Below are 27,255 nucleotides of genomic sequence, written 5' to 3' on the forward strand. Positions count from 1 at the left end.
AAATAATCGGTGGACCATGCGCTTCTTGGGGACAGCAGATACTATGTCCAAGGGCTTGACGATCCCTCCCCAGGCCATCTACGAGTTGTGGTGCTAGGATGTGGTGGGGTTTGACAGTAGGCTCGGTTACGCTTTGGGACAGAAGGTCGAAGGACAAAAGGTCGGAAGCCTAAAATTTGAAAATCTATAATTCTGTACACATGAAAAAGAACAAAAAACACAACAAGTTGAAAACATGTTCCTGAAAAAAACCCCAGCTTATTATATTTCCCAGAGATTTCTCCTTCTTTATTTCATGGGCAGTTCTTTAACCAATTTACAGTGAATATACAGCCGCCAGCGTTGTATGGTTTTTATCAGCTCTCGGGACGATGAAGCTGAATAATTAGTACTTGTTAGATCGTGCTCTTGTAACACGCATCGCTTCGATGGCATGTTTGAGTGAAACACGTTAATTTTGGTATCTTTGAATCAGTGTCGTATAATGAATTATTTCTCCGCTAACCAACGCGACTTCCTATGCATGCCTATACATTATATTCTGATTTCGATCATGGAGATACAGAAGATTGTCAATCTCTTGTAGCAATGTGTGTCAAATTCACTTTCCACTCCTTATCATGTATTAGATGGAGGTGTAATTTGTTTTATTTCAACGTGGCGTCGTTATTGGTGTTAAATACAAAATGAACGCTGAAATATGTACACTAAAACTGACAGCTTAAATTACATATTACTCGGTGACTCAACCTTACGAATCACTTTAATTAACACTCAAACATGCGTGGTGTTGTATTTTGTACAACATTAATGAAAAAATACATCTCATGGTACACAGCATGAACGGGCTTCAAAAGCGTTCCAGGTCCCCACGCGTCCTGAACGGTTTATAATCTTAATGATTGTACATAAGCATATTGCATATTGCTGGTTGAATTTCATGTAGAAATAAGAGGTTCTGGCTTCAAGTTAAGATTTGGCCATTGTTCTCACGAACCGTCTGTAGGTCGGCTATCAAAATCGATCAAAATGGTATCTTATCATGAAACGATACCACTAAAGTATCGATACTTTTACTTTCAAGTAGTATCGAATAAAAGTATCGATACCACTAAAGTATCGAATTGAAATTATCGATACCTACTTGTATCATATGAGTACTCATCAATTCGAAGTAAATTTATTTTGTCACTCACAAGTAGTCATTCATAATTTATGTTGGATGAAACACTGAATAGTGGAAGATTTAAGCACTTTCCATTACTATTTGCCCATCGATCTTACAATTAACTTATCTCGATAGTGTGTAAAAAGCGAACACATTTTAGATGTAAGCGAATTGTTATTTAAATCATTAATCATTATAAATATATAGTTGCCCTATTTTTTAATTCATGTTCATATAGACGTAAAATTCTGAATAATTAGAAAACAGCTGCAAATATTAGTGCAGATCCAATATTACCCAAGATATTTGCGTAATTTATGGTGGAAATTCGGGAAGGATTGGTCACAAATAAGCGTTAAGCAACAAAAAATACTTGTCATAAGACGAGTACTATTTCATTTAATTCCACTACTTTATTGTACCTTTGACAGATACGTATTTCGACCTCAACAGTAGGGCCGTCTTCAGTGTCTCGTACTTGATTCAACTTAGGTACAATAAAGTAGTGGAATTAAATGGAATAGTACAAACTCGTCTTATGACAAGTAAATACATTCCACTAAAAGCTTAAAATAATGTTCTTAGCAAAAAATAAATACTTGAACGTATTTATTCGATTTAAATACTAGCATTCAAAAGATTCTTACGAAAAAATATGAGATTTCTATTTAAGTTTATAATATTTAATAGATTTTGAATTGATTACTCAATTGATTCAACTACTTCAATTCGATACTTACTTGGTATCGGTATAAAAGTATCGATTCCAAAAGTACTTGGTACCGAATCAAAAGTATCGAGTATTTACTCGTATTTACTTGAATCGATTCATCCCTAGTTACAATTTCCTTGTGCCCAGATACTATGGGTATGTGATAATATACTTTTTCCTGGCGAAACGAAATGAAACGAAATCTAGATTTATTTTCGAGACCTCGAAACGAAAAACAAAGTCCATTCAATTCGGAACTTTTCGAAACGAAACGAAATTTTAATTTGTTTTTCGCGGAATGTTGTTGAATTGCTTATGTACGTGTGTATTAGGGTGGTCTAACCGGTAGTACCGAAACCGGTAATACCGGTATTACCGGCCAATTTTGGGTACCGAAAATACCGGTATTAGAGGCGGAAAATACCGGTATTTTCGGTATTTCCAATTTTGCTGACAGTATGAAAAATCTCGAATAATGTTCACTTACATATCTCTATATAGTTTACCTACATCAGTTGTCTGTAATCGCATATCTGTCGTATAAACAGGATATCCAGCATAGATGGGACAAATATTTGATTTCAAGCACTAAAGACTTGATATGATATAGTCAGTCTAAGCTAAGCTAAGCTAAGCTAATGAACATGCATTGTTGACATCAACGAGAATTTCCCCTCAATGCATGAAATTGTGAAAAAGGTACGGGCCATAGTAGTTCTTTTCCGGAGATAAACAGTGAAAAACGATTTTCTGTTCTGAATTCAGAAAAGAGTTTGAATTAGTGGCTGATGCCAAGGCACGCTTGAATAACATGTTATCTACACTGAAATTAAATTAACGTTATATTTTATGTGCGTGAATCATATAGAATAGATTCGAATGGCTTCAACACGACTCTATATGCAGCATTTAAAATTTATTTATCAACAACGATCTTTAATAACTAACTACATACAATATAATGGAAATTTATTTATATACTATTAGGTCATGTAATAAATTTTATGTGCAATGATCGATAGTTGATAACTATCAATACTTGCACATAAAATTCAATAGCGAACAATAATTTTTTTTCTCAACAACATGGTTGGCTGGTGGCTGTTCGACGAAATTTTCATCTTGCGGAAAAATGTAAGTAAATTCTGTTTATTATACCCAAACTATCTTCTAATTACTTTACATTTTTCAGTTTAGTTTGAATTCCGGCCATGTACGTTACCAAAAATGCAGAGCTAACTATAGTCGCAGGCATCACCAGCAAGTTTTCATTGTGCCAGTATATCCTCGCCTTGGGTAACTTTTTCATAATGGCTGAATCTAGCAGATCGACAACGGTATCTTTGCAGCGAAGGTGAGTTAAATTTTGAGTTGCTTTGATTTGGTAATCGATTTGAGGTGATTCTGAAGGTAAAATGTTTTTTCTTTCTTGCCTTATTTTCAGTGATGACCCAACAGGCGATGATTCCGAACAAATGAACTATCGATGAAACCGCTGCCATTTTCATCCGAAACATGTGAAATCTTTCTACTAAGTCGACTTCCTGTTTAAGTTGGGTGGAAAATCGACTGTGAACTTCCAGAAGCATCTGTGGAACAAACGGCCGATTAGATAACCGACTAAATCAACCAACTTGAACAAACATGTTTTAGGGGCAGCAAAAGATATTGTGCGGCAATATTTTCCCCTCTCTTCTTCTTTCTGTGGCGAACCATCTGGTGTGACGGCTCAAGGTGAGGGCCAGTCACTGTTGAGCCCTCTCATCTCGATATGTAGTTAGTGCCAACTTTTAAAGCTTCTAAATTGTTAATAGTTTAGCTTCACCCAATCATTATCAAATAATTCTTATCAGCTGGAAATAAACAAGCTATTCCCTGACATATTGTGTTTTCTTTGGTTCTATAATCCAAACAAAAACAAAATTCTCTGGGTTTTTATAGCAGGCCGCATGAATAATATTTGCAGCTGCATTTAAAATATATTGGAAACGCTGATAAAATAATACGCTATTTGCATTTATTCTATATATGCGTTGCACATAAAATTAAAAAGTCGTCAAATCTCAAGTTTTATGTGCAAGATTAATAAAAAATATTTGCAAAGCTTGATTGCAAAAATATATGTGCGTTGCACATACAATTTAGATGGGAATTAAGCTCAGTGTACCTATACTTAAACGGATCCATGAGTTGAAGCTTTAATCCAAATTCAACTTCAGTGGTGATTGTTTGGAGGTTGATGAAATAATTTGACAACATTGCCAACAAAATCCAATGCGGATTGGGAGATGAGTCGCTCAGTATGTAATGTCTACGTAAGTTTCGCTTTGTCCAGCTCAACAAACATGCAATGACTTTGCCATTTGGAGTTCGTCAACAAATATTATTTTTCATCCAAAAGTTCAAATCACAAGTTTTTCTTTTAATACCTGAAATTTTCACAAAAACCGGTATTCTACCGGTATTACCGGTATTGACTCCACCAAATACCGAATACCGGTATTTGTCAAAAATGGCCAATACCGACCACCCTAGTGTGTATGTGCATTAGATTGGCCCAGGATACAAAAAGTCGTCCGATTCTACGGGGCACCCCCAAGGATTTTGCATTTGGGTAAGAAAATCATTCTCTGAAAATTTCAGCCTGATCGGTTATTGCATAAGCTGGCGCAATTGATTTGAAGTTAATATTTTCGATACGGAGGCGGCGATGTATAACAGCGACAGAAAGACTAAATTCCACCGAGCTAGAATTGCATCAAAACACGCAAAAATCGTTTTTTCGAGTTTTTCATGTATAACTAGAGAAAAATCATGAAATATATGTATCCAATGGCAATATTTTTCATTGCTTTATCGTATAGACTATTGAAAATAATCAAAATGGGGATATTTAACCTTATTCAGGGGTGGCGCGTTTTAACCCCTATGGGCGTGCTACCTCCACTTCCCCTAGAATTTTATGTCGAATTGTAACATGTCAATGAACTTCATTTCCTGCAAATCTGGGCTCAGTCGGGTTCTTCCATCCAATTTCCTGTACGAAATAATAACAGAGGTGTATTTTCCCATATATTTCGGCTGAAACCCCCATATTAACTTCAAATCAATTGCGCCAGCTTATGCAATAACCGATCAGACTGAAATTTTCAGAGAATGATTTTCTTACCTAAAGGCAAAATCCTGGAGGGTGCCCCGTAGAATCCGACGACTTTTTTTCTCCCCATACTAGGCTGGGCCACTCTAGTGTACAGGATCCATAAGTAAAGTAAGTAAGTCCGTACGTATCACAGATGAAAAAGATCATCGGTTAAGGATAGTAGACCCTGACTAGGACTCGTAGAAGTCCAAAGCAGATGTGGTCCGGTAGGATGGTTCCATGGAACGATAGGACCAACAGAGAAGTGTTCTCTGGTTTTTAACGGTCGCTTTTTGATTCGACGGGCTGTGTGTACACCTTGAGAAGCTAAGTTTTTGAAGATCGTTTTCTCATCGGTACTGATGGAGTCTGGTTCTGTGTATGGTGTTCAGGGTTGGGTGACGGAAAATTTCGATCTGGGTTTCATCGGACATCTCAATCAGCTTTATTGACTATACTTCTGGAGTTGGTACGGCGAAGTTATCTGGACCCGCGCCCTTCACGGGAAGTGATTACTCTTCTGGGATCTTTTTCTCCTATTGCAGTTTGTACAGATGATGCTATGATAAACGTGTAGGGATTGTAGAGATTTGACGCTCTTCTGGAGTTCTTTTAGGAGGTCTGTTCGAACTAAAATTAGATCAATAACTGACTTGATTTGAAAGCTGTCTAGCGAATCTTTTCACACGCCTGCTATATATTTGCATTACTAGAAATTTTGAATCATTATTGATATATCGTTTCTATAGAAATATGTACCTTATAAATGGATCTTTTCTTATACCCTACATTACCCTTTTTAGGGCACGGCAAATGCTGGGTAAAGCGTACCATTGGTACTTCGCGTACCTGAAGGAATAAAATAGACCCCATCTCGCGGTCCTTAGCCTCTTACCCAGCAACTCCTATCCCTACCTCCCCGTGGTGCTGGCCGGGATACGAGCAACCTTAGGGAAGATCGGGTAACCAACCCCGGTGGGAACTATGGTCGTATGCTGCCAGGGAAGGGGGGGTTTGCTCCTTTCCGGAGGTGCAAATCTTATTGAGCGTCTGTTCTCCATGTCAGGATCGGCTCACAACAGCGTCTGTTCTCCATGTTAGGGGCGGCTGATCATCGTCCGAGTGCCAGCGAGGGACTCTAAGTGAAACTGCGCACCATGGTCCACCGTAAATAAGGAGGAATGATCCTCCGGAAATTTAGGGGGTTTGGTGTCAGGCCCTGCAAGCCAGCCTTTAAAAAATCATAAGCAACGAACAATCAACAAGAGAGTACGGACCGGAACCATCGGCGAAGACCACTGCGACGAAAAGGGACTAGCGATTGGAAACTCGGTTCGTGGAACTGCAAATCTCTCAACATCATCGGGAGCACACGCATACTCGCCGATGTGCTCAAGGACCGTGGATTCGGCATCGTAGCGCTGCAGGAGGTTTGTTGGAAGGGATCAATGGTGCGAACGTTTAGAGGTAATCATACCATCTACCAGAGCTGCGGCAACACACACGAGCTGGGAACAGCTTTCATAGTGATGGGCGATATGCAGAGGCGCGTGATCGGGTGGTGGCCGATCAATGAAAGAATGTGCAGGTTGAGGATCAAAGGCCGGTTCTTCAACTTCAGCATAATCAACGTCCATAGCCCACACTCCGGAAGCACTGATGATGATAAGGACGCATTCTACGCGCAGCTGGAACGTGAGTACGACAGCTGCCCAAGCCACGACGTCAAAATCATCATAGGAGATTTGAACGCTCAGGTTGGCCAAGAGGAGGAGTTTAGACCGACTATTGGAAAGTTCAGCGCACACCGGCTGACGAACGAAAACGGTCTACGACTAATTGATTTCGCTGCCTCCAAGAATATGGCCATTCGCAGCACCTACTTCCAACACAGCCGTATCGGTACACCTGGAGATCACCACTGCAGACAGAATCACAAATCGACCACGTTCTGATTGATGGACGGCACTTCTCCGACATTATCGACGTCAGGACATATCGTGGCGCTAACATCGACTCTGACCACTATCTGGTGATGGTTAAACTGCGCCCAAAACTATCCGTCATCAACAATGTTCGGTACCGACGACCGCCGCGGTACGACCTAGAGCGACTAAAGCAACCTGATGTCGCCACTGCATACGCGCAGCATCTCGAGGCAGCGTTGCCGGAAGAGGGTGAGCTCGATGGGGCCCCTCTTGAGGACTGCTGGAATACAGTCAAAGCAGCCATTAACGACGCAGCGGAGAACAACGTCGGGTATATGGGTCGAAGTCGACGGAACGATTGGTTCGACGAAGAGTGCAGACAGATTCTGGAGGAGAAGGACGCAGCGCGGGCGGTCGCGCTGCAGCAAGGCACCCGGCAGAACGTGGAACGTTATAGACGGAAGCGGAGACAGCAGACCCGCCTTTTTCAGGAGAAGAAACGCCGCCTGGAAGAAGCGGAGTGCGAGGAGATAGAACAGCTGTGCCGTTCTCAAGAAACACGCAAGTTCTACCAGAAGCTCAACGCATCCCGCAAAGGCTTCGTGCCGCGAGCCGAAATGTGCCGGGATAATGAAGGGAGCATCTTGACGGACGAACGTGTGGTGATCGAAAGGTGGAAGCAGCACTACGAGGAACATCTGAATGGCGCTGAGAGTACAGGCAGTGAAAGTCAAGGCAGCGGAGGAGATGACTACGTCAGTTCAGCGGACGATGGAAGCCAACCAGCCCCCACCTTGAGGGAAGTTAAGGATGCCATTCAACAGCTAAAGACCAACAAAGCCGCTGGTAAGGATGGTATCGGAGCTGAGCTCATCAAGATGGGCCCGGAAAAGCTGGCCACTTGCCTGCACAAACTGATAGTCAGAATCTGGGAAACCGAACAGCTACCAGAGGAGTGGAAGGAAGGGGTTATTTGCCCCATTTACAAGAAAGGCGACAAACTGGAGTGTGAGAACTTTAGAGCGATCACCATCCTTAATGCCGCCTACAAAATGATATCCCAGATCATCTTTCGTCGTCTGTCACCATTAGTGAACGAGTTCGTGGGAAGTTATCAAGCCGGCTTCGTTGACGACCGCTCGACAACGGACCAGATCTTTACTGTACGGCAAATCCTTCAAAAATGCCGTGAATACCAGGTCCCAACGCACCATCTGTTCGTTGATTTCAAGGCGGCATACGACAGTATAGACCGCGTAGAGCTATGGAAAATTATGGTATAAAATCAAAGCAACGCAACGGTGGATGGTGTGCAAAACTGTGTGAAGATTTCGGGCGAACACTCCAGTTCTTCAAATCGCCCCAGGGAATAAGACAAGGTGACGGACTATTGTGCCTGTAGTTCAACATTGCGCTAGAAGGTGTCATGCGGAGAGCCGGGTGTAACAGCCAGGGTACGATTTTCAACAGATCTAGTCAATTTATTTGTTTCGCGGATGACATGGATATTGTCGGCCGAACATTTGCAAAGGTGGCAGAGCTGTACACCCGCCTGAAACGTGAAGCAACAAAAGTTAGACTGGTGGTGAATGCGTCAAAGACAAAATACATGCTTGTGGGCGGAACCGAGCGCTACAGGGCCCGCCTGGGAAACAGTGTTACGATAGTCGGGGATACCTTCGTGGTGGTCGAGGAATTCGTCTACCTCGGATCCTTGCTAACGGCTGATAACAATGTAAGTCGTGAAATACGAAGGCGCATCATCTGTGGAAGTCGGGCCTACTACGGGCTCCAGAAGAAACTGCGGTCGAAAAAGATTCGCCACCGCACCAAATGTGTCATGTACAAGACGTTAATAAGACCGGTAGTCCTCTACGGACATGAAACATGGACAATGCTCGAGGAGGACTTGCAAGCACTCGGAGTATTCGAGAGACGGGTGCTTAGGACCATCTTTGGCGGTGTGCAAGAAGACGGTGTGTGGCGGCGAAGAATGAACCATGAGCTCGCCCAACTCTACGGCGAACCCAGTATCCAGAAGGTAGCTAAAGCCGGAAGGGTACGATGGGCAGGACATGTTGCAAGAATGCCGGACAGCAACCCTGCAAAGATGGTGTTCGCTTCCGATCCGGCAGGTACGAGACGGCGTGGAGCGCAGCGAGCGAGATGGGCAGACCAGGTGCAGAACGACTTGGCGAGCGTGGGGCGTATCCGAGGATGGAGAGATGCGGCCTCGAACCGTGCATTGTGGCGTCAAATTGTTGATTCAGTGTTATCTGTTTAGATGTTAACTAAATAAATGAAATGAAAACATTACCCTTTTTGTCTACTCTTATTTTTTTACAATAGAAAATTCATTTATTGTAATTTACAATTGATTCAGCTCTTTTGTCAATCAAACTATTAATTTCTGTTCAATTATACATATTTGGTGTTCAACAGCATTTACGGTTCTGACAAATGATAGCTGTATTATAGTTCTAGTTCTAGTAATGACTGGAAGCGAATTCCGGTGAATACGGTACATCATTGTGACAGGTGGCGAGCAAGATTCGCAGCCACTTTCATTTGTAATGCTTCTGCCTGTGAGTGGGTAATCGTATTTTTGTGGTCAAATGCTCGAACGCGTGTTTGCCCAGTACCACGGGTCTTAGAGATGTGGAAATAGACTACACAATGTTCAACCATTGAAAACTCACATAAAACTTCCAAACGAAGCAGAGGTTTTACATATATATATATATATATATATATATATATATATATATATATATATATATATATATATATATGTACATTTAATGTACGAATTCATTCATTACAGCGCATTAGTTAGATTTTGTGAGATTAGATTTGATTCCAAAGTGTTAATTGGTAATCCACTACCATTATACACTGCTTCAAATTCATTCACAGATAGGTATTTCGATTCTCAATCATATCTGCACAGTCCTGGCCCTTACAATTCCAGAATTATATCCTTCCGGCTAACGAAATTTCTTCTCTAAGGACGAGGAAACATAATCATTTTCGAAGCTGCAGCAATTTTTAAACCAGTTAGATGGAAGACAGTGGTGCGTTTGAGATTTTTCATAGTAGCTGTAAATATAGTTACCATGGCACCATTGCAACTTTAGTAACACTAACAATTTTATGTATACAACCATTATTGTTTCTTTCACATCTCGGAATATGAAAGTCAGAGCCATTCAATATTTATTTATTGAAACCTTCCGATTTGTCAAATTGTATATTTTATTTCTGTTTCGGTAGTATTTTTGGATTTCTGCCCTTGCCTGTCAGAGTTCCATTTTGTTGCGGTTATCTGCCTTTTTCCATCAGAAACCGTTATATTTCATCTCCGCCTATGTCCATCGGAGACTACTCTATTTTTTTCCAGGATCTCTGCCCATGTCCGTCAGAGACCCATTCTGTTTTCGTTATCTGTCTTTGTGCATCAAAAACCATTGCACTTTAGATTCGCACATATCCATAAAAAAATACCTTTCTTTGTGGCCTAGTATTTGTTCATGAGAAGGTAAAATTAGTTCATTTATCCTACCAACAGCGCCATTGTAGAGATTTGACGCTCTTCTGGATACTGCAGTTCTTTTAGGAGGTCTGTTCGAACTAAAAAAAAGATCAATAACTGACTTGATTTGAAAGCTGTCTAGCGAATCTTTTCACACGCCTGCTATATATTTGCATTACTAGAAATTTTGAATCATTATTGATATATCGTTTCTATAGAAATATGTACCTTATAAATGGATCTTTTCTTATACCCTACATTAAAGTATTAAACAGGATTCGATTTATAGATCTTGTGATTGATAGCCCTTCACTCTACCACAGCACCATTCAACACCATCTCTACAAAACGGTTCTTGCAGACGTAGCTCTTTATGTGTGCCTTCCTCGTCACCTTTGCGCCGCAACACTAAAACCACTGTTTGACCTATCTCATCAGTACTTCGCATCCAATTTGGAGTTCTTCCATCACGATGAGGTCCAGGAGGATTGTTCGGAGGTCCCTTTGGTGGGGGGAGGGGGGGTGGTGTTTCCCGGTCATTCGCCCGAGCTTCGGTGTCACTTTTTCGGATTCACTTTTCTGCTCGAATCCACTATTTTACTAATAGTACTTACGATAGCAATCACGTGATTAACAGACGACCTTTGTTTAGGGAGTATTAAGATGAAAAAGCGGAAAGAAAGTGCGGAAAGTGCGGGTAATTCTCGCTTAACTTTTCAAAAGGTCCTAAGTAACATTTTTTTCATGAATAAATTTGAATACTGCAATCAAAAGCTTTCATATTGGTCTGTTGATTGAGCTATTCAAATTAATTCATGAAAAAAATGTTACTTAGGACCTTTTGAAAAGTTAAGCGAGAATTCTTTTTGCAATTGGTGATGGCACGAAAAGGAAGAGAGGAGTGAGAAAACAAGCAAATCAACTTTTCGCGGCACTGGTAATGTGGGAGAAATTGTTATCTCTCATCAGACCTTTTTTCTTTTCCCGTAAGCCGATTTCTTAGGGAAAATCAGCGTGAGGGAGCATTCTATGATCGTGAAAATGGGTGAGAATTACGATGCCTGGACTTGATTGATATAAGAGATAAAAGAACAGGCAACAATATCAAAAATTTGGACCGTAATATAATTTAAAAACCAAGATATGCTATGGCTAAGAACTAACTAATGGCACATGATATTGATCATTTCTTACAAGAAGCATAGCTTGATCTCATTATGATATTTTTGCGCACAATTTTGATATTGTTGTCTGATCTTTTATCGCTTATATCAATCATGTCCATATCTTATTTGGCTATCCAATCAACATTTGATACTATTGAGATATTTTCGTCGAGTAAGCTTATATTGAATTATTTCACAATAATCTGGGAGATTTATGAAATAGTTACATAACAATGTATATGTGTTGGGTTTTGGCCACGAATTTGTCCTAGTTACTCTTCTCTGCGACCGTCGGACTTAATAAGTTCACTTAATACATAACCCATCTCCATTCATACCCCAACTGGCAATTCGACACATCCAGTGACTGCCAGTGACTAGGCCTCATTGCTCATAACTCATAAAAAATCACAGACTTCGATTGATTATACTGATTAATGGTTCCCCAGCCAGCTGCCGGCTGACCATTTCTCACCCTTGCTTCGCACTCACAATATCACAATCCCGAAAATCCGGGAGGAAGAACTGCCCGGCCTCTGTTACCCATCCGGCCCCAATCAGACCGGTAATCCATCAAGCTATAGACATAAATCCGGCGTCGCCATATGATCAACGGTTCAAAAGGAAATGTTTGCCGGCTTCCCGCGATCCAGCACCATAGAGCCAGCCACGCAAAACAAAAGCCAAAAGATTTTTCTTAATGAAAATTAACATTTTTTATCGTCTACCGTAGCGTCAAAGCGCAGTGAAACTAAATTAAGCGCAACGAGCCGAAGGCGGTCGTTGGTGGGGGCTTACCTGGCTTACGCATGTAGCCCCAAGCACGGCACGGCAACGGGGAGTCGAAATTTGATTGGTTCCAGCAATTTTTCAGACTTCGGGTGGTTCCGTTGGGGATGGCTGGGATCGGTCGTAGTAACGAAATGCTAGACCGTGACAAAGATGGAGCGCCACAGGTTATGACTACTCCACATACTACGGACGGACATGGATCTACGCACCCAAATTGTTAAAATTTATGAATGAATTTGACTCGTTCAGCGACAAGGTATGAATGAATGATGAGACAGTGAGCGTAATGACTATTGCTATTGGTGAAGGAGAATGGCTTCGTTTTGCATTTCTGATTGTGATCCCAACTAACATGGCCATTGGTCATTCTGTATTTCTTTCTTTTTTCGTTGGCATTACATTTCCCACCGGAACATTGCTGCCTCGAAAAGTAGTATTGTTCATAAAGCACACAGTTTTAAACTATGAGGTTTTTAAGCCAAGTCACCCTTCTTGTATTCGTTATTCATGAAGTTAACACTTTTGCGCACAGTCGTGATAATTTTCAACCAGAAAACTGTCCAGACCTGACCTGAAACCCAATTCACAATAATAAAGTTTTAAAAAGTAGTCGCTGTTTGTTTAACCCACGTTTTATACCATGAACACATACTTGATTACCATTTTGTAAATTATCCTCTATATCGTTACCTTAAATTTAGATTTCGGTTAAGCAGCAGTTAAACACCGAACATTGCTAAATAACCAAATGACGCGGCACCAGTTTTTTGTAAGGTTTCGCACCAGTGATTGCAACATGTCGCAACCATGGCATTTCGATCTGTTCAAGCGTGACGATCATTTCAAAAACAGCATCAGAAGTCAATGCATCGATTTTTAGCAGCAGGTGAAATCCGTACCACCGTAGGCTGCCTAACCCAGAAACCCCAATAACCTTGCCCGATGTTACTGTTTTTTCCCTCTGCTTTCTTGCCCGAAAATTCTCTCCATCCATCTTAATTGAGTTGTTTTTCCTACCCATTGGAAGCCCAACAGCCGAAAATGCAACCGAATTTCACACCGGCGACCTTCAGACAACCACTCGGCAGCGAAGCAGTTTGTCTCTGCTGAGTCGTCGTCAGTCAGCCAATTCGGTTGAATCCGTAATGGGTTTCGAAACGAATTTCACGGACTGTGACTGTGACTTTCATGGTGAATTTTTCTTTCGGGAACTGGAACCAACAGAGCAGAGCATCGCAAGAACAAAAAAAACGCACAGTCGACAAATGGAAACAAGTGTCCAAGTGTGATTTTAATATCGAAACTGACCTTCCTCCTGCCATCCAGGGACCAGCAGAGGCGAGGGCAGCACCAGTTTTGACTTCTTGATACCACAAGCGTCCTCGGCTCGGGGCTGCTGCATTTCCTCGAAGACCTTCGAACGGGCGAAACGACGACAACGAAACTAATCCAGTCGGTCAATTTTTCGCTCCGGGCCCAACCCCCGTGGTCTCTGTTTATGAGTTTATTTGTTTATTGTCGCATCCTGAAGATCGGAGTGGACCGAGGCAAGTTTTGTGCACTTTCTGTAAATATTTTCCGTTGCAGCTAGGGCTAAGCTCCGGGATAAAGATGCAAAATAAAGCACCGAAAATGGGCTCGAGATGAGTTGAATCGAGGCCGAAATGGGATTAAACAGCTCAAGGATCGGAGATGGAGCGGTGAAATCGCTTCAGTGCGAGACAGGTAGAATGGGACCTCAGGAGGACCAAGCGGGAATTCCATCGCTAAAACAAACAAATGAAATTGGATTAGTGAGCAGTTAAGTGTGCTTATCTGTTGGTTTTGTGCAGATTTCCACTTTTGGACCACGGGTAGAAACCGCCGGGGCTGACTTGGAAGGGGTTTTATTTTGAATATTAAAGCCTTTCAACAGATTAAAAACTAATCTAGGATTTAGTAAAGGTAGGGAATAGCTATAAGATGAGGCTTCCATATAATGTTCAATTGATGAAAAAATCAGAAAACCTTTCAGAACCGGAGGAATGCTTTACCAACACATGATTTTTTTTTTAGATTTTTTGACACATATTGTTGACAATATTTGCCAAAACTGATGTTTTGATATTTTTAAGTTGCGTCAAGTTTTGTCTCAAGCGCATAATCCCATTGAACCTCATCAAAATTATTCTTAGAATAGTGGTGATTACTTTTTGCCACAAATTTCAATCGTTCTTAGTCCTACAGGGGCGAGAAGAGTTTTAACGATGATAACAAGAAACCAAATCCGGGTGACTGTCTAATTTGCCAAGTAAGTTTCTTGTGCGGGAAAGGTTAGAAGTTGAAAGCATCGAATAATGATATTCTATATTGCTTCATGCATCAACCAAGGGGAAAGCCTCTCGAAGCGTTTCTAAAAAGATATTTTGATTCCACCATCGCTTGCTTCTGTTTTTGACTTCATTTTGTTTTCGACATTTTTTTTCCAAGCTCATAACAAAATTGCGATTGGAAAATCATGCTACTAGAATAAAACTTGTTCGAAATTTCTTTGTTCTTTATTTTAAAAGTTTCTCCTCCCAGAACTCAAGCAAACTGTTTGGCCGAAAATTGTACCACGTAATGCTGTAGAAAGGTGCAGTAGGTGTTGATGATGATATTGTTATCATGTTTCGAGCATTCCCTCTCGAAGCGCGGAATAACTCCCATTCACTTGGGCTGGACTGGGGAAAGCAGACGCGCACCGGCTGATGAGTTTAGGGAGTGGAAAAAATCGTTAATTAACTATTTTTCAGGCTACCGGAATGAGCGTATTCATGAGGCCATTGTGTGGTACCGAACCGTGGCATGTACTTCTTTTTTCCGCTGCTGAACGCTTTAGCACTTCTCTGGCGGCCTCCGAAGACCCCATTTAATGATGCCGAATTTCAATCTTTTCATTCATGAAAAAAGTTCAGAATGAAAATCTGATCGGGTTTTTTTTTTCTTTCTTCTGGATTGACTGATGATTCCACGACTGAACGATCCAATTTGATAGAAAAAGAGCATTCATGATGAGGAAGAAGAGGAGGATGTAATAAGCTATCTCTAGTTTATTGAGTTTCACTACAGAAATCGGATTCCAGATTGGATTTCCTCTTCGTTTGGACGACCTTCATCGATAGTCATTAAATCGTTATTCCAAGGGATGAGATAACAACGATGTTGAGCATCAAAAATAGATGTATTAGCCGGCATTTCCAAATTTGGAACAAGTCTTAAAAACGTAATAATTTCATTATCTTTTAGACTTTTCCCAGCACATACAGTTTATTTGGGCGATTCGCCCTTTTACCACACAGGTACTCAAGAAGCCATAACCGCACAATACCCGTATCATCACGCCAGCAATGGCACGCAACCGCACAAACTTTATTCCCTCATATTAGGAGTTTATAAACGTCTAATTAAGACTTCAATTCGGCAGCCATCATCGGTCCATCATTTTACAGGCCCTACTATAAAGTTATCCTCGCACTATCTGGGCACCAGTGTCGAGCATTTTACGACCTTTTAGAACACTGCCATTCTGCAGGGCTGATGGGTCCCGGGTCTGTCAGTCCCAAAATGTGATCCCTCTCGGAATCGGAAGCATGCAACCAAGTTTTTGGTCGATGCCGAAGCAAATCAGCGAACCCAAAGCCAAAGGCAAAGACAAAGGTATTAACGGAGGATAATGCCTTTATTGGCCCAGCAATAAACAAATAAAGGACAGCGTGAGGCCCCAATGACGCGCTGCGTGTGGTGTCAGGATTATCTCCAGTTAAACGGGCAAATATCTTCCAGACTGACCTAGAGGTGTTTTAGAAGAAGAAGGATATATCATATTTTTAAAGAGATTTCACATACGAATAGAAGGATAAGTGTTGTATTATTGAATATTATATTATTCTTGACCGTTTTGACACCTAATCAGGAATATTTTCTTCATTGTCAAGATTTCCCGTCCAAGGCTCAGAGAATGAACATGGTAACGTTGAATGATTTATGTAACACTCATTCTATATCTACTCAGTCTTAGCACATCTTACCGCACAACTATGAAACGAAAGCTTGTAGAAGTTTCCTGCATATTGGATTTTTTTTTATTAGGGTTACCACTAGAAACCAAACTTTGGAATTGATTCAATATCAAATTAAAATATTCTGTCCTAAGGAAACAAATTTGTGGAACACAAAATGAGCAAAAAGAAATTACAATAAGAGAGCCAACTTGAATGACAAAGGCACGATTTGGCTAAGTGCCAGTATATCCATCCTAATTCTGTCTTTGTTTATTTATTATTTCTAATCAACAGGCTTTTGTTGCCCCAATGATGTGTATGTAGTAGAACATAGTGTTAAAAAAAAACTAACATCTCAAAACAAACTAAAATTCGATCATGATATAATTTTCACCAGATAGTTCGTAGCATGTATGTTAACGTTACTGATTTGAGTTCCGTGATGGTCGCCAGGTTACATCGAAACGACTCTTGAATTCAAGGCAACGTATCCCCTTTGGCCAGTTGTAGTTTTGTAGCGTAGAGTTGCCTGTTTTAATGATCACTTAGTATGACACATAATCCAATGATGACTTATCCTTAAAAGGCGATATTAGACATTTTATTGAGATAACGTGATCCGATCCTACTGTTTGGTTTACCATGGCCCTTACTTCATCTTCCGTGACATCGTTTGCTATATTAGAGACAAACAACGATTTATTAGCAGTTTGGTCGGCATGTAGCACGACTGGTTTGATCCTCGTAGACGTAAGTAACGGTGGAATTTCATATGCATCAAGAATTTCACAATTATCTTTCTGTTTGCTGGCATGTGATGAGCCTAATGAATCGAATTGTTGTACTAGTGATTCTATCGATGAGTGTAGTTTGCGTATTTCAATCTTAAGATAGTCATTATCTTTTGCATCAGATACCTTCAGCTCTTCTTTTTGAATGCGGGAAAGTTTAGATTCAAACGCATTACGGCATCTGTTACACACCCAAAAAATATTCCGGTGGAGACAAGCAATTCCTTCTTCGACAGAAAGTCCTACACACACAGCGTGGTACCGGTAGGCATTGTCACAAAAAGCGCTGCATTTAACGACGGGATCTTTACGTGTGATTCCTTGTTTGCATTCATGACAACTTGATGATTCCATACTGCGATACATACACCTCAGTAAATCTATTTCTACGCGTCTCAGTTACAGCACAAACAGATAAACACACTCTTCTGATGATGAGTGAATGTAGAGAGGAACAATAGATACGAATGCGTGCGGAGCCAAAATTAACAAATTCTTGCAAAGCTGAATGATGACCACGATTGTTTTTCACAAATTAAATTGATCCAACGACGATTAGTAGCACAATAATAATATCTACTTATGCAGAGCAACTTATACTCTCGAATCAATCGTAATATGGAAATAATTTGGTTCTACAGCAGTAGCAGTTCAAATTTATATACAAGAGTATCAATCAACATGTACTTAACAAAGCAACAAACACCACACATCTTGAAAATGTAAGTCTAAGTTTGGAAGATGATTATTAGCAGTTTACAACCAAGGGGCTAGACTTTACTAAGGTGGCGCAGATCAGCGTTGCGTGCCACTAGTTCTCTCTTTTACTCTCCCGCTAATCTTATGCAACGCAAATAGTGATCTTGCTGGACAAACTAGTGAGTACACAGCCCATGGAACATCAGATATTCGACGGATGTCTAAGGCATTCGCTCGGCCACGACAAATGAATACTACCATTTGTCGTGGCGTAGCAAATGCCTTATTTTTTTTTTTTTTTTTTTTTTTTTTATTTGCTAATTATCTAATACATGCATTCATCTCTTAGACTAGGTGTTCCGTGTTTTCTTAACACTATCATCCTTATTTGCTATGTTACGCTTTTAGTTATTATTAATACATTTCAATTGCCTCTGGCAGTTCGAATTTTTTCCTCTGGTTGAATTGAACCATGTAGGAATTACAATGTTTTCAACTTAAACTAAACTTAACCTATTTTATACTAAGGGTACAAGGAGTTAATCGTTGCAATAGAAGATTGCAACGATTTTATCTAAAATTGAAATTATTTTGTTGGACATTTGTTGCAATGTCTCAATATTAGAAATTCTATGAAGTTCATTGGTACTATACCACGGAGGCAACTTCAGAATCATTTTCAAAATTTTATTTTGAATCCTCTGGAGTGCCTTCTTTCTGGTATTGCAGCAACTAGCCCATATTGGCACAGCATACAACATGGCAGGTCTAAAATTTGTTTGTAAATCAAAAGTTTGTTCTTAAGACAAAGTTTTGATTTTCTGTTTATAAGTGGATATAGGCACTTAATATATTTGTTACATTTGGCTTGAAGGCCTTCAATGTGATTTTTAAAAGTTAATTTTTGATCTAGCAGAAGTCCTAAATATTTAGCTTCGCTAGACCAATTAATTGGAACCCCATTCATAGTGACAATATGTCTGCTAGAAGGTTTCAAATAAGAAGCTCTCGGCTTATGTGGGAAAATTATAAGCTGAGTTTTGGAAGCATTCGGGGAAATTTTCCATTTTTGCAAGTAAGTGGAGAAAATATCCAAACTTTTTTGCAATCTACTACAAATGACACGAAGGCTTCGCCCTTTGGCTGAAAGGCCCGTGTCATTTGCAAACAAAGATTTTTGACACCCTGGTGGTAAATCAGGTAAGTCAGAAGTAAAATGTTATACAATATGGGCCCCAGTATGCTGCCTTGAGGGACACCAGCCCTTACAGGTAATCTATCAGATTTGGAATTCTGATAGTTTACCTGCAGTGAGCGATCTGATAAATAATTTTGGATCAGTTTAATAATGTACAGAGGAAAATTAAAATTCATCAATTTTACAATCAAACCTTCATGCCAAACACTGTCAAATGCTTTCTCTATATCAAGAAGAGCAACTCCAGTCGAATATCCTTCAGATTTGTTGAGCCGAATTAAGTTCGTAACTCTTAATAACTGATGAGTGGTTGAATGCCCATGGCGAAAACCAAATTGCTCATCAGCAAAAATAGAATTGTCATTAATATGAACCATCATTCTATTTAAAATAATCTTTTCAAACAGTTTGCTTATTGAAGAAAGCAAACTGATTGGCGATAACTAGAAGCCTCAGCTGGATTTTTGTCCGGCTTCAAAATTGGAACAACTTTGGCGTTTTTCCATTTATCTGGAAAGTATGCCAATTGAAAACATTTGTTAAATAAATTAACCAAAAAGGATAAAGAGCTCTCAGGAAGTTTTTTGATAAGTATGTAGAAAATACCATCATCACCCGGGGCTTTCATATTTTTAAATTTTCTAGTAATAGATCTCACTTCATCCAAATTAGTTCCCAACGAAGGGTCAAAAACATTCTCTTGATTGAGAATGTCTTCGAAGCTCCGTGTAACCTGATCCTCAATTGGACTAGTGAGACCTAGACTAAAATTATGGGCACTCTCGAACTGCTGAGCAAGTTTTTGAGCCTTTTCGCCATTTGTTAATAAAATTTTATTTCCCTCTTTAAGCGCTGGAATTGGCTTTTGAGGTTTTTAAGAATTTTTGTTAATTTCCAAAAGGGTTTCGAACTGGGATCCAACTTCGAGACATTATTCTCAAAGTTGGTATTTCTCAGAATAGCGAAACGTTTTCTAATTTCATTTTGCAAATCTCGCCAAATAACTTTCAACGCGGGATCGCGAGTTCTTTGGTATTGCCTTCTTCTCACATTTTTAAGACGGATCAGTAGCTGAAGATCGTCGTCAATAATAATGGAGTTGAATTTAACTTCACATTTCGGAATTGTAATGCCTCTGGCTTCGACAATTAAATTTGTCAAAGATACGAGAGCATTATCAATATCACTTTTGGTATCGAGAGGAATATCAACATCAAAATTCCTATCGATATACGTTTTATATAAATCCCAATCAGCTCTATGATAATTAAAAGTAGAGCTGATTGGATTATAAATGGCTTCTTGTGAGATTTCAAATGTCACAGGAAGGTGATCTTAGTCAAAGTCAGCATGAGTTACCAATTGGCCACACAGCTGACTTGAATCCGTTAAAACTAAATCAATTGTAGAAGGATTTCGACTGGAAGAAAAACAAGTTGGTCCATTGGGATATTGAATAGTATAATATCCCGCAGAACAATCTTCAAATAAAATTTTACCATTGGAATTGCTTTGAGCATTATTCCATGAACGGTGTTTGGCATTGAAGTCACCAATTACGAAGAATTTTGATTTGTTGCGAGTCAGAATTTGAAGATCAGCTTTCAACAAATTCTTTTGCTGCCCATTGCATTGAAAAGGCAAGTAGGCTGCAATGAAGGAAAATTATCCAAAATTTGTTTCAACAGAAACTCCCAAGGTTTCAAAAACTTTGGTTTCAAACGAAGAAAATAATTTATGTTTGATACGTCTATTAATGACAATGGCGACCCCACCACAGGCGCTGTCAAGACGATCATTTCTGAAGATAAAATAGTTTGGATCTCTTTTAATGGAGAGTCCTGGTTTTAAATACGTTTCAGTTATAATGGCAATATGCACATTATGAACTGAAAGGAAGTTGAATAATTCATCTTCCTTACCCTTTAGAGAGCGGGCATTCCAATTTAGAACTTTCACACAATTATTTGGATCCATTGAAACGGAGTCCGATAACAATTTTTTGTGTGTACTTTATACCAACCTGAACAGCTTCAGGAATGGTATTTGCTTTGAACATTGCATCAATCATGTGATGCAATTGTTCAGTTAAAAAATCAAAATCGGAAGCAGTCATGCTACCTGATTCGACAACATGACCGTTATTTTCCGTTGGGACATGGGTATAAACCTCATTTTGAGAAGAGAAATTTTGTCTACCAGCAGCGATGTTTGCATACGTAGGTACATTGGAAAAATTGGAATTTACTGAAGTGCTTGCTACCCGATGACGAGCGGCAAAATTTGTTTGTGAATTGTGGTGGGTATGAATTGCTCGACCGGTAACCGGTTTCGAAATTTGAGCGTTTGAAAAATTTCTACCCGTCGAATCTGGGATCCGATTGGAATTTCCCGTCATCAATTTTGCACGGGAATTCAAAACTTTTTTGCGTGAAGGGCATTCCCAGAAATTGGATTTATGATTGCCCCACAGTTTGCGCACTTAAATTTATTGGAATCTTCTCTCACAGGACATGCGTCCTTGGCGTGAGAGGTTCCACCACAAATCATGCATTTAGCATCCATGTGACAATGTTTGGTTCCATGACCCCACTTTTGGCACTTACGGCACTGGGTAGGGTTTGGAAATTTCCCCAGGCCTGCGGAAATGTTCCCATGTAACACGGACATGGGACATAATACAGGCCTTTTCCAAACTTTTCATATTATTTAGTTCACTTTTGTTAAAATGAACTAAATAAAATTCTTGAGAAAATGCCCCTCTGGGAAGTTCCAGAATGGGATTTCTTTTTCATCTTAATTACTTGGACTGGTGAAAATCCAAGTAATTGAGAAATTTCAATTTTAATCTCATCCAGTGATTTGTCATCACTGGGAGACCTTTCAAGACGACTTTGAACAATCGCTCAGTTTTGTCGTCGTATGTGAAGAATTTATGGCTGCTTCTCAGTTAAATAGTGAAGAAGACGTTTGCGATCGTCAAAGCGATCCCGGCAAAACGCGGCAGTCACCCTTCCTAGCAATCTGAAATGAAACCTTGATCCCTGAAGGTTACTCAAAATCTCATTCCGGAAGCCAGAAAACTCGGCAACAGATACCACAATTGGCGGAATCTTTTGTTTTTTCGCATGAATCGAATCACCTGGGCTAGAGGTAGATTCGATTTGCTCAATTTCATCATTAATCAAATCGAACTGATTGCTCAGTTCGATTGGAGAAGAATTATTTCCGATATTAGAGTTAGAAGGAATATCTGAATTCTCCAGCTTCCTTCTATTTTTTCCGCGCTTGGGCAGGACGGTCTTGAAACCTTGTTTCTTTGAAGGAAGTGGAGAATTCAGAGACTCCCCTTCCTCTTGTTTTTGTTAATACTCATTGCTGAGCGTGGAGACGTGACCTTCTAAGAGGTTTTTTCCCAGAACGGTGTCCCTGCAGGATTACCACCGCTTGTCGGAATTTTACTTCCGCAAACGGGTCCAACGTAAAACGAAGGCACGGGTCCTTGCAAAGATCGTAACGGGATCAGTGGGTACAAATAGCGCTAAGAAGCACCGTTGAAAATAAAATAGCTTCGGGTAGTATTAAAAACTTCCTTCCGCAAAGAGAGAAAGAACCGCACAGCACGAAAGCACGATGCGGTCTGCAAATGCCTTATACATCCGTCGAATATCTGATGTTCCATGGGCTGTGTACTCACTAGTTTGTCCAGCAAGGACATGTGGCTCTAGTGATGCTTAGGCAATGTATCAACAATTTGTATTATAACCGTTTCCTATTTGTTCTTTTTTTTCAGCACTTTAGGCTCGAAAACTCTCCGGCCCGCTTCTTTTAACGTCCATGCTTCATGTCTTTAAAGGGCCACTGGTTGAATCAGAGTTTTGTATAGAGCAAATTTCGTTTCCATCTGCATGTTGCGGGACCTAAGCTGGTTACGTAATCCGTAAAAGGTTTTATTCGCAGCAGCAACACGTCTTTTCACTTCACGAGAAACGTCATTGTCACATGTCACAAGCGTTCCAAGGTGAACAAATTTTTCAACAACTTCAAACACATCCCCATCAAGCACTACCTCCACACCAACACCACTAGGTCTTCCTTTATCTCTACCTGCCACCAAATACTTTGTCTTGGTATAGTTAATGGTTAAGCCTATCCTCGCCGTCTCCCTGCGAGTGCAATGTTGAACAATATATTCGAAAGTGCCCCGAGCAACACACATGTGGTATAGAGTTTTATGCTACCTATATGCAACTGAATTGGGTCACATTTGATTTGCAGCAACCAAAACGGTTTGAATGGTGCTGCTAGGGGCATCACCCTGCTTCAATCCGTCTAAGGTCATAAAAGAGGTTGACACTTTGTCTGCAATCCGAATACTTGACTTCGAGCTATCCAGCGTTGCACGTATCAGTCTAATCAGTTTCGCCGGAAAACCATGTTCGGACATCATCTGCCCCTAGTAGCACAGCTCAGATCGATTTGGTTGCATCAACTCTGAATGTGACTGAATTTAGTCGCATAAGAGTTACAGTGTTTGATATGTGACAAAAGTGCTACTCAGGGCCACAGGCAGGCTTGTAAAATGTCATCTGCATGTCATTTAACTAATTTGTTCATAACTTTCTTTAGAAGCCAAATTAATTCTGTAATTTTAGATGTACTCATAACGCTTGAGTAGGGCTATATTTTTGTCCAAGGGTACATTGCTCTAAGTATAACATCTGAGGCTGGAGAGTAAAAACTCTCCAAAATGTCACGTGTCATTTGACATAATGTCATTTGAATGACATTTTGCCTCCCACGCCCCAGATTACATATTTACAGCAATGTCTTGTTAGACAAAGTTGTAGGCACATTTAAGCGCTATAAGTTCGTCATTCATCATGAATTGATATCTACCTCCTGAAAAAAGTTCTGAGAAAATTATACAAACGAATGCAAATGACATTTCACAACACTGCCCACAGCTCCCTAGTAACATTTTGGTTTTATGCTGGTTTTATAACACTCTTGAAGAGTAAATTATGGTCTTCATTATATTTATTATAAAACTTGAAATTTTTCTTGGGCTCATTTCTCTTCACTGAATCGTACACTGCTTTGAAATCAATAAACAGATGGTGAGTCTGCAAGCTGTACTCCCGGAATTTATCAAGGATCATCCGCAGGCTAAACATCCGATCCGTCGTTGATCGGCCCTGCCTGGTATTCGCCGACGAAGGACTCCTCAAGGGGTCTCAGTCTGTTAAACAGGATTCTGTACAACGAGTTCAGAAGGGTGATCCCTCTGTAATTGGCACACTCTAGCCTGCGCCCTTTCTTAGAAATTGGGCATATGATAATTTGTTGGATTGATTGATGCAGCTGCTCAATTCTGTGTTTTAGTAGCTCCACCGGGATATCGTCCTTCCCAACAGCATTACTGTTTTTCAGCTCGTTTAGAGCCTTTTTAACCTCGTCCAGCGTTGGTGGTTCCACAGCTTGACCGTCGCCGACTATGTCCATCCTGTTCCTTAATACATTTTCATTTTCACCGTTCAACAAATCGAAGTCTTGTCTTGTCTGTTAGAAAATTCCCCTCTCAGTCATTTCACATGGCGGGCACTGGCGCAGTCTTATGCCGCGCGCCATTGACAGTTGCGTAATATCTCCGCATATCGTTTCTATCCATGTTCTCCTGCGCTTTGGCTATCACACTCTCTTCGTGTTGCCTTCTGTTCTGCGGTGGATTCGCTTCTCTTCTGCCATTGCTACACTGTACCGCTCTCTGTTGCAACGGGTACGAGCCACTATCATTCGACTCGTAGCAACATTTTTCTCGTCCGTCACTCCTCATCAAACCAACTATTTCGTTGGCGTTGCTGTGCAGTGCCTAACACTTGTAGTTACAGCTTCGTGGATATTTTCCCACAATCTGTTGACGTCGCCAGGTTCGAAGGTTCGAAGGACCTTGCATCTATAACATCCGAAAAATGCCGTGCGTCGATAAGCACGTGGTCTATCTGTGAGCAAGTGTCTCCACTCGGATGTTGTCAGCTGTGTTTGCGGATATTCTTACGTGCGAAGTAGGTACTGCTGATTGCCGTCCCTCTAGCAGCAGCAAAGTTTACAAGTCGCAGACCATTATCGTTGGTAGCGGATTGAAGGCTTTCCATACCAATGACAGGGCGAAAGAAACTTTCTCTTCCGATCTGCGCATTTGCATCCCCGATGACAATCTTTACATCGTGTGTTGAGCACTCTCCGTAGGCTTTATCAAGGCTCTCATAGAACTCATCCTTCACGTCATCAGGCTTATTGTTCGTTGGGGCATGGATGCTGATCAGAATTTGCCTTCATTCTCAAAACGCAAATGCGGTCGCTTATCGGCTTCCACTGGATAACACGCTTCATCTGCTCCCCGATCACCATGAAGCCAACTCCTCGTTCTGTTCTGTCACCGCCGCTATAGTAGATGTGGTACTTGAATGAAGTGTTCGCTATGAGATCCACCGCTCGGAACTCACGTTCTCCAGTGCTGGGCCACCACATGTGGCATGGAGAACTAGGCACCGTATTTGGGATCGTTCAAAAATTACGTCCATCGTTTTTCGGCATTTTCAACCCCCTCCCCCTCCTGTCACAAGCTGTCACAAATCATTTACCACCCCCCCCCCCATCCCACTGTACGTACATGTGTCATTTCTATTTTGGCGATTATTTTGGTTTTTCTTTTTCATACACTATTTTTACAATAACATAATGAGTTATGTCCCTTACTAACAGTTTGAATATGTTTTTAAAATGCAAATTGTTCCTAAAATGCTTTCAGTATTTTTTCTTGTGGATGGACGTCACATAAGATGAACCCCCCTCCCTCCCCCTGTCGCAAACTGTCACAAAACTCTGACCCCATCCCCCCTTAAACCTTGGACGTAATTTTTGAACGGCCCCTTTCCTGGATTGCTGCCACACTCAAGGCGACCTTCTGCAGCTCGCGAGGCAGGAGCCCATCACGTGCGGTTCATTCAAAGTTATCATGTTCTAAGACTTTTCCGATCGTTGTACTTTATTCGTTGCCAGGTCTGTTGCCGTTGACTCAATCCGTTTGCTCTTCTTTTACTTTCTTGATAACTGTTGGTATCGCTACCTACATCGCGTTGAAGGGGCTGCCTTCTCTAAGCTGACACTATGCAACATGATGTGCACATTTTTGTTTAGAGTTCCTCGCTGGCACTCGGACGCTGTTGTGAGCCGCTCCTAGCATGGAGAACAGACGCTCGATCAGCTTTGCACCTCCGAAGAGGAGCAAATCCCCCTTCCCTGTCAGTATACGATCATATGTCCCACCGAGTTTGGTTACCCGATCGTATCCCGGCCAGCGCCACGAGGAGGTAGGGATAGGTGTTACTGGGTAAGAGGCTAAGGACCGTGAAATGGGGTCTATTTTATTCCTACAGGTACGCGAAGTATCAATGGTATGCTTTACCCAGCATTTGCCGTGCCAATACCATTTCCTTTAAAATTTCAGACAATTTCTCGTAGATATTTTGAAAAGCTTCTCGAATAAGTTAAGAAGAACTTTGAGTGAAAATTTTGATGGATTTTTCATTAAAATGTGAAGTATTTCGCATTGAAATATTATTTTGGAACGAAGGAGGGTCATTTGGCAGAAAGCCATTAAGCCGAAGCCTACCTAGCCTAGTTATATGGCCGAAAATGTCGGTTGGTCGAACAGTTCTCTCAGCTGTAAAAGTCGCCGAATAGTACATTTGGCCGTAAATGTCGTTTAGCCGAAATGGTCGATTAGGTCATTTTGACGTTTAATAAGGACATTTAACTTTTTCGGCCAAATATCCTTTTCACCTACCTGGTTGTCGTTTTCGGCTGAATGTCAGTTTCGACCTAACATTCGTTTTGGATAAATGTTCAATTTGACCAAATTGAATTCGGCTAGATGACCTTCGGCTTAGTCATCAAAGTGGCATTCGAACAGATTTCCACCGATTGGCTTAGTTCATATGACTGAAAATTCCATTCTTCGAAATGGTCGATTGACGAAAGGCCAAACGGGTCGACGTTTTTGACCATGGTACCCATTCAGCAGACGGCATTTTTTGCCGTTTTTT

This window comes from Armigeres subalbatus, unplaced genomic scaffold (assembly GCF_024139115.2).
Source record: "Armigeres subalbatus isolate Guangzhou_Male unplaced genomic scaffold, GZ_Asu_2 Contig481, whole genome shotgun sequence".
In the NCBI taxonomy this organism is placed as follows: domain Eukaryota; kingdom Metazoa; phylum Arthropoda; class Insecta; order Diptera; family Culicidae; genus Armigeres; species Armigeres subalbatus.